The sequence below is a fragment of the Notamacropus eugenii genome, chromosome 5, assembly GCF_028372415.1.
Source record: "Notamacropus eugenii isolate mMacEug1 chromosome 5, mMacEug1.pri_v2, whole genome shotgun sequence".
Lineage (NCBI taxonomy): Eukaryota > Metazoa > Chordata > Mammalia > Diprotodontia > Macropodidae > Notamacropus > Notamacropus eugenii.
Window position 1 is genome coordinate 215,575,122 of NC_092876.1, and position 8,893 is coordinate 215,584,014.

General features: G+C 40.2%; 1 long non-coding RNA gene and 1 pseudogene across 1 annotated transcript; one reads left to right on the forward strand and one right to left on the reverse strand.

The window, feature by feature from the left end:
- Positions 1-2,984: 2,984 nt before the first annotated feature.
- LOC140509092 (glycerol-3-phosphate phosphatase-like) lies at positions 2,985-3,868 on the forward strand (annotated as a pseudogene).
- A 1,835-nt stretch (positions 3,869-5,703) lies between these two features.
- Positions 5,704-7,618, reverse strand: LOC140509093 (uncharacterized). Its single transcript, XR_011968564.1, has 2 exons — positions 7,488-7,618; positions 5,704-7,272 (listed from the first exon to the last, which is right to left on the reverse strand). It is a non-coding gene; the product is annotated as an uncharacterized lncRNA (long non-coding RNA).
- Positions 7,619-8,893: the final 1,275 nt, after the last annotated feature.

An 8,893-nucleotide genomic window follows, 5' to 3' on the forward strand; every position in this document is an offset into this window, starting at 1 on the left:
TTGTTTTTTTTTTTTATTTGTAGCCTTCATGCTAATCACGGTGCTTGGCATACAGTAGGTACATACTAAATGTTTGATGATTGAGCTCAAGAGCTTGTTATCTCTGTTTATTGAGTATGCTCTTGGCCACACTGAAGTAAAGAGTTTATGCAGTCAGAGGACCTAGGCTTGAACTCCTGGCTCACTTGCTTACTAACCATGTTTTCTTAGCCAAAATAGCATAATTCCTCATCTGCAATATGAAGAGGTTGAGCTAGATGCCCTTTGAGGTCCTTTCTACCTCTAGTTGTGGGATTCAATAATCATTCTGTATCTGTAGGAGATGACAGCTAGGGGGTGCAGTGAATAGAGGACCAGGCCTGGGGTTAAGAAGACTCATGAGCTAAAATCTGGCCTCAGACACTTAGTAGCTGTGTGACCCTGGGCAAGTCACTTAACCCTGTTTGTCTCAGTTTCTAAATCTGTAAAATGAACTGAAGAAGAAAATGGCAAACTACTCCAGTGTTTTTGCCAAGGAAACCCTTAATGAGTCACGAAGAGCTGGACATAACTGAAAATGACTGTATAATCTCTATGTGAGGATAGCTTGGTATGACAGAAGGGGCATCAGAACTGAAGCCCTTGAATGTGAGTCCCAGTTCTGTCACTTACGGAACATTCATTAAGGAGTGAATTTCTGTTTCCTCATTTATAAACTAGAAATAGTAACACCTAGACTTCTTCCTAGGTTATCACGAGGATCACAGATAGCGACAGTAACAGCTGCTATTTACATAACCCTTTAAGATTTTAAGAAGCAAATTTTATATTCGTTGTCCATTATTTCACTGAGCTTCTCAATGACCTGCACTGTAAGTGTGGCAGTTATTATTATCTCTAGCTTCCAAGGAGAGAACTGAGGCTTCCATTAATTAGGAATTATATAATGAATGGGAGAATCAAATGTGAACCCAGGTCTTCCTGATTCTGACAGGTGAGGCCATGATGCCTCCCTCAAAAGCTTTGTCAGCTGCAAAATGCTGTATCTATATAAGCTACTGTTAACTGTATTATTACTCTGTTAATTTTAAGGTTCAAACCAATGCTGACTCACCAGTCAAACAAGATGACATATTCAGTGTCTTTGAATCAATACAACCACAAGAACAGGACATTTCAAGAGATTTGGGGGGAAGGAGAGGAAAGAAGAAGGGGGACATGGATTTATTAAGGGCTTACTATGGGCAAAGCAAGGTGCTAAGTGCCATACTAATACAACGTCATTTGATCATTTGGGGAAGGGAATAAGGGGAGAAATTCCATACACAAATAGTGTTAGGACAAAGGGCCTCCTCAGGGGAAGTCAACGTTTTCAGCTATCCTGTAGTATGCCTATAGGGATTACAAAGAAGCGCTAAAAGACTATGTTCTACCAATTTCCGTCTGTGAAGAAAGACAGCCTGGTTGCACCATTTGGCTTTCTATTTATGGAAGCAACGTTCAAAACAAGTCCATTATGTTGCTTTCAATTTTCTTAATCCAACTTCTTAATCTTGTTTTTGACCAGATCTGTGGTGATGTAATGGGTATGGGGAAGTCCCATTGTGGAAATTTCACCCACTAATGTGTATCAGCAACTCCTCTCTAGCTTGCAGTCTTAAAGAGTTACTTGACTAGGGTGCAAAGAGATTGTCAGTCAGTGAAATTCAACAAGGATTAAAAAAGACAGAACAAAACCTTTTACTATGTACCAGGCACCATGTTAAACACTGGGGGTAAAGAAAAAGGCAAAGATTGTTATATCCCCCAAGCAGCAAACATTCTAATAGGGAGGAGGAGTAACCTAGGGCAGTCAGATGGAGCAGTGTTGTATTTGATATCTGGAACACTTTGAGTTCCAATTGAGCCTCCGATATTACTAGCTGTGTTGCCCTGTGCAAATTACTTAAAGCTCTGTTTCCTCAAATGTAAACGGAGATAGTAATAACATTCATGCTACAGGATTGTTGTGAGGATCCAATGAGATAATATTTGTAAAACATTTAGCACAGTGCTTGGCAAGTAGTAGGCTTGGAGTAAATGCTTATTTTCTCCCTTACTCAGTCAGCAATCACTGTGTTAAACCCTGGGGTACATATAAAGGCAAAAACAATCCATGTCCTCAAGGGGCTCATAATCACAGGGAGACAACATGTAAGTAACTCTATAGAAGCAACATACACACTCATATATTTGGAGATTTTATATATATATATATATGTATTTGTATATGCATATATAGGGTACCTTCCCTCTGAGATTACTTGTAATTAAATATATAATATCAACATGTTATATATTCACATAATTTTTAAATATAATGATATAATTAGAAATTACATAATATATTATTTTGATTATGTTATATTATACAATAATTATATTTATTAATTATACTATTGATTATAATAATTATATGAGATATATACTACAATATTATGTTGATATGATCTATTCCTATATAATGATTACCTATAATAACTATATAACATTATATATTATATATAATAAATTTGAGATGTTCGCAGAATAATCTCATTTAATGTAATATCAGATATCATAACATAATATATTATATATTAAATTGGAGATAGTCTCAGGGGGAAGATGCTAGTACCAAAGAGGCCCAGGAAAGGCTTCTTGTCAAAGAGGGTGAGACCTGAAGGAAGCCAGAGAAGCCAGAGCGAGGACACAAGGAAGGAGAGAATTCCAGGCATGGGGCATAGCCAGAAAAAATGAGGTCACAGAATGGAGTGTTATGTGAGGACAAGAAGCAGGCTAACGTCCCAAGACTGTAGACAGCATGGAGAAGAGTAGGACGTAAGAAGAATGGAAAGATTATGAAGGACTCTAAAACCCAGAGGGTTTTGTATTTCATCTTGGAAGCAATATGGAGCTAACAGTTTATCAAATGCGTGTGTGGGTGAGTGGCTGGTGGGCTAGGCCGCAGAGTGGGCCAGGCAGCGATGGCAGAGGCTGAGGCGGGCGGTGATGGCCGCTGTGTCCAGCTCAGCGCCGATGGGGCGCAGGCCCTGCTGGCCAACGTGGACACGCTGCTCTCTCACGGCTGTGGTGGGGCGAGACTGCCGTGCCTGGCGAGACCGCCGTGCTTGGCGCGCCCAGGGCTCCGACCATGCTGTGGGCCCAGGGCAAGTGGCTGGGCTTCGTGCCCAGCAGCAGCCTGATCCTCGAGGCCTACGCCGAGAAGCTGCAGGGCCTGGGCCTGGGCCTGGGCCCCTTGGAGCCTGGCGCTGGGCTCGAGGTTTTTGGCAGGGCCTACTGCACTGCCTTCTACCTCTGGCAGCCCTTGGAGGGCTGCAGGGTCCCAGCCAAAGCTGCTGAGCTGGAGGCAGTGGGGAGGGGCTGGGGGGTGGGGGCATCTCAAACATGGACGTGTGACCCAAGGCCCTGGATTCCGGCTTGGGCGCTATGGTGGTGGGCTTCCACTCCCACTTCAGCTACTCCAAGCTGACCAAGGCCACCCTCCACCTCCAACAACCGGGCTGCCTCCTCGTGGGCACCAGCATGGACAACCAACTCCCGCTGGAAGGGGCTACGTCGCCTGTACTGGCCATCTGGGCCAAGCCGTGGAGATGGCCGCGTGGAAGCAGGCTGAGATCATAGGCAAGGCCAGCCAGTTCTTCTTCAGTGGTGTGGCCAAGGAGTTGGGCCTCAACCTGGACCGCACCTTCATGGTGGCAGACTGGCTATACACAGACATCCTCCTGGGGTCTCCAGCCTGGAGGACCTGAAAGGCAACCAGCCAAGTGACTGTTCTTCCAGGAACAAAATGGTTCCTGATTCCTTTGTCGACAGCATGGCCGACCTTATACCAGCTCTTGAAGATTAAAGAGTTACAGTGTCTTTAATCTCCAAAATAAGAAATACCCTAAAAATAAAAATAAAAAGTGTGTGTGGGGGGGTGGGGGGGACGGGACATGATTAGATCTGCACTGTTGGAAGATTATTTTGATAGCTAACTTTAATATAGACTGGAGTGAGGAGTGACTAGAGCCACAAAGAGTAACTAGAAGGTTATTGCAGTAGTCCGATAATATCTAGCTAGTCACATACAAGATTCTCTCCCTCTCCATTAACATATTTATGGATAAATACCTATACTGTATAGATATACATATAGATGTACGTGAACATAGATATAGCTATAGATGTATGTACATGCATCCTTATGTGTACATATATGTACATACATAAATACATCTTTATCTATAGATAGATCTTGTATGTGACTAGATATTTACTTGTTGGCCTCCTGCAATAGCCTTTGAATATATGTAGATTAAATATACATATTATACATTATATATCATGTTTGTAGTTTTCTGTGTATATGTATGTCTGTGAATGTGTGGAGAGAGAGACACAGGGAGAGAGACAGAGAGGCACAGAGAGCAGAGAGATACAGAGAGACAGACAGACAGACATAGACACACACATACTCACTGATGAGAGAGACAAGAGAAAGAGAAACAGACAGAGCAAAAAGAGATGACGTTAATCTGAAAGGGAAGGTATTATCAACTGAGGAGACTCCTTGAAAAGGCCTCCTGAAGGGCTTTTTTGATTAGAATCCTGAAGTAAACTAGTAAAATTAAGAAGCAGAAGGGAAAATGCAGAAGGGGTCCTGCCATGGGGGACAGTTAGGACATAAGCATGGAGATATGAGATGGAGTATTGTGTGTGAGAAACAAGTAGTCTTCAAAATTGTAAAGCCAAAGAAGATGGGAAAAGTAAGAAAGGGCCAGAGAACTTAATCGTAGATCCTGGAGGTACTGGTGACTTGCCAAAGGAATGTGACTAGCATATGTCACAAGCAGGACTGGAACTCATTGCTTCTTGACTTCAGTGCCAGGTTTCTCTCTACCTCACAACGCAGTGCATTATAAGAGCAGTATAAGACAGGGAGCAGCAGAGCAATAAGAAATACAAGTTTTGACTTTTCAAAGTAAGGTTGAGTATTGGTATATATGAAGATGAAGATGCCAAAAAATCTGAAGATCGTAGATGGCTGGCTCCCTCTCCAACATTTTATCCTAATGAAAATGGCAGCAAATGCAAAGGCTGATGATTGGGTCTCTCAAAAAACAGTGCTATGCTGGTATGTTGGTAATGGAGTTAGCAATTCCACAGTTTCTTTCTTTTTATTCACCAAAAACAGTAAAAAATCAAATGGACTCCATTATCACATGGCACTTCACAGCTCCTTATGCTCAGCCAACAAGCTTTCTGATATCCAGGAAACTGCCACAACTTTCTTCCTAGCCTCTTTCTTCTGGCTTTGCATTCTAGCCATTTAAATAGAGGGAAAAAAGGGCAAAGAAAACGCTGAGAGGCAGTTTGATCTAACTCAACCTTTTCAAATGACTACACTAATTTTAAACATACGAATTTAACTGTATGTTTGCCCTGCTATAAACAGGGCGAACAAACAGTATATCATTTTTACACTTGAACTGTATTATGATTTTAATGCAGGCTCAGGTGAGATGAGGTCAGAAGATACAATTAAGTGGATCTGGTACCAGCTGGAGATTAGGCTCTCTTTAACCATGCTTGGGTGATTTATCCATCAACAACCCATGTACTGCTCCATAAAAATGGATATCTGTTTAAAAAAAGGCATTAAAATACAGTGTACTTTTAAAATTAGAGACTAAAACGTAGTGTAGTTGCCAGCAGCTAGTTTATTTAATATTCATGTGCAATATGAAACAGAAATATTCCTGTTCTAGGAATAAAAAACTATTAAAAGAAATTTGTCTGACTTGTTCATATACTGGTGTTTCACGTGCTTGGCCAAGTCCTTGGAAACAAATGAAGAAACAAACTTTTAAATCATTTCCAAACCTCTGCATGTGAAATGGTGATATGTAATTACCTCACTTGTTAAACTGCTCTATCTGTTTCTCAAGGATTTATTTCAATGCAGTTCTTGCCTGAAAGCCCATTGAAAGAAGAAATGCCAGGTAAACAGGCTTATTAAGTGAAATACAAAATCTTGGGGCTTCCCCATATATTTTATGGCAGGTTTGTGCACAGTCTTTCATGCCATTAGACTGAATCTTCTCCATAATAGATGTAAATTCTAATATTTAAGTTTTCAACATTCAAAAGAAGCCTGAGCTGTAAGTGAAGCCTAATTTTTTATCCACTAAATATGCATATCAAAAACTTAAACAAATTTGTATTAAAAAGTAATATTCGATTAAGCATTCGCTGAAAGAAAACTAATTCTGTCAGTCTGATCCAGTAATTTATACAGTTTAGTGATTGGTTGTCAATAACCTACAAATTGCCCTAATATATTACTGTAATGCTTGTTTTTCATTAAGACATCTGCCAAGTTTTCAAAAACCTTTTCCATTTGGGACTTGACTTATGATTGCATAATCCCTGGGGGAGTTTCAATATTATTTTAATCAATTTTATCCACAATACACAATATGGATGATTGCATATCAACCTACTTTCCAAAGTTACCTTCCCACATCAGTCTTCTGCCAAGGGAGGAGACGTTGTCTGTATCCACCCAGCATATTTTAGAAAAGAAACAAGCCACAACAATGGAGCATAACATATTTTTCATCATTTGAATGCATCACAACATGAATATGTATACATCCTGATATGCACAGACAATTTACAACTACACTTCAAGGCTTTATGGCCTGTAACATTTATATGTTATTTTTATGCAGTAAAATGATAATGGATTTTACTACCACAGGATCAAAAGTTGGAAAGTCCTCCAATAGGATCTGAGTGTTGATAGTCATGGAATCCAATTGAATATTAGCTAAGAGTCTTTTCTTTATGACAAAGAGGTGAGCAATTCTTGGGCATGGGGGAAAACTTGTGAGCCAAAATACTCTCAAAGGGAAACTTGTCTGAAGAATCATTTCCATGGTTTTCTTTTTCGGCTCAGTCCATTTGATATGTCTGATTTGCACCATCATGCTGACATAGCCTATCTTGAAGGAATCTCTTTTCATGCTCAGTAGTGTCCAATGCTTTATGATTCCATTTTGGATTTTTGTGGCAAAGATATTGGAGGAGTTTGCCATTACCTTCTCCAGCTCATTTTACAGATGAGGAAACTGAAGCAAACAGGGTTAAGTGACTTGCCCAAAGTTATACAGCTAATAAGTGCCTAAGGCTGGATTTGAACTCATGAACATGTCTTCTTGATTCCAAGCCCAATGCTCTATCCACTGTGCCACCTAGTTGCTCCATCTTCAAGGAATAGACAGATAGATAAAACATTTATTAAGTGCTTTGGGCTAAGTATTAGGGAAACACATACAAGCATATAAGCCATTTTCTGCCCTTAATCTGCTTACAGTCTAAAGGGAAAAGACAATACATCGAGGGGAGGTAGTGGTATGACACCAGATGACCTAGAAATGCTATGGAGACTTAGTCCCTGGCAAGGTAAGGCAAAAACTTACTTGTCAGATTCTGGTTGGTTCCAGGGTTGGGGTCCAAGATTCTACTGGGAGGAAGGTGGAAATGATGGTCATGGTCCTGAGTGGAGAAATCATGTCCTTGAGATGTCTGGGAAATGTAGTGGTGGGATGTAAAGCACTTTATGAGGAAGTGAAAACCATGAACAAGGGAGAAGAAAAATCGCAGAATTATATACTTTTCATACAGAAATACTACAACACAGGGGACAAGCGGCATTTATTTCTCATCGCAGAGAAAGTTATTGGGCAATGTGGGAATACCTCAAGGATCTGTGATTTTATCATTTCTGGTGTGAAAACTATCTCAACCAATAGCAGCCCATCCATTTTTAACTCAGTAGATAAATCTTAGGGAGTTGACTAAGACACACAAAAGTTAAGTGACTTGCCGAGGAGCTAGTAAAATTAGTAAATGTCAGAGATAGAATTTGAACCCATATCTTTCAGACATTATTTTCAAGAATTTGGGCAAGTCATTTAGCTCAAGTTCTTCACTTGTAAAATGAGAGTGTTGGGTTAGATAGCTTCTGAGGTTCTTCCCATATTGACTGTATGATCCTAACTCCCAGCCTAACATTATATCCACAGTACCACACTACAATACATGATTGTAATATAATAAAATATGATATTTAGAACTTCTTTTGAAGTTCAGCAAATCTTTTACATACAGTATATCATTTAATTAGAACTTCATAACAACCCTGTAAGGAACGCAGGTACTATAGGGATTATTATCCCTATAATACAGATGAGAAAACTGAGGCTCAGAGAGGGTGATTTGCCCCTGGTCAAACAACTAGTGTCAGAGCTAAGACTTTACTAGAGGTCTTCCTGACCAAAGATCATACTGACTATATAGTTCTCTAGAATTATAGCTTTTTGTTAATGACTTATCTTTCCTGACCTTGAGTCAGAACTGGTTCAAAAACAGCCCCAGACACTAACTGTGTGATCTTGGCCAAGTAAATCCTGTCATCCTGGTTGCCTCAATTTCTCATCTATAAAATGAGATGGAGAAGGAAATAGCAAACCACTCCAGCGTCTTTGCCAGGAAAACCCTAAATGGGGTCACAAAGAGTTGAACACCCCTGAAAAACAGCTAAATCAGCACTTTTTAAACTGTGGTTACAACCAGGTTTCTGAACGCACAATGACCAAAAATTAATTCAAAATTAAATGTATGATGAACCCAAGGTATTTCTGGCTTTGCCTGCCTGTGTTGCATTGTGCAACTTCACTGCAGCCTTGGTTCTGAACACAAAGCATTCTGTGACACCACCCAAAGCCAACAAACAGTGCTGAAAATACAGAAAGGGTTTGACAGTGGAAAAAGTCCCAGGAGTCGTGAACTAAACAACAGCAAAACATCTGTCTAATTTTTTAAA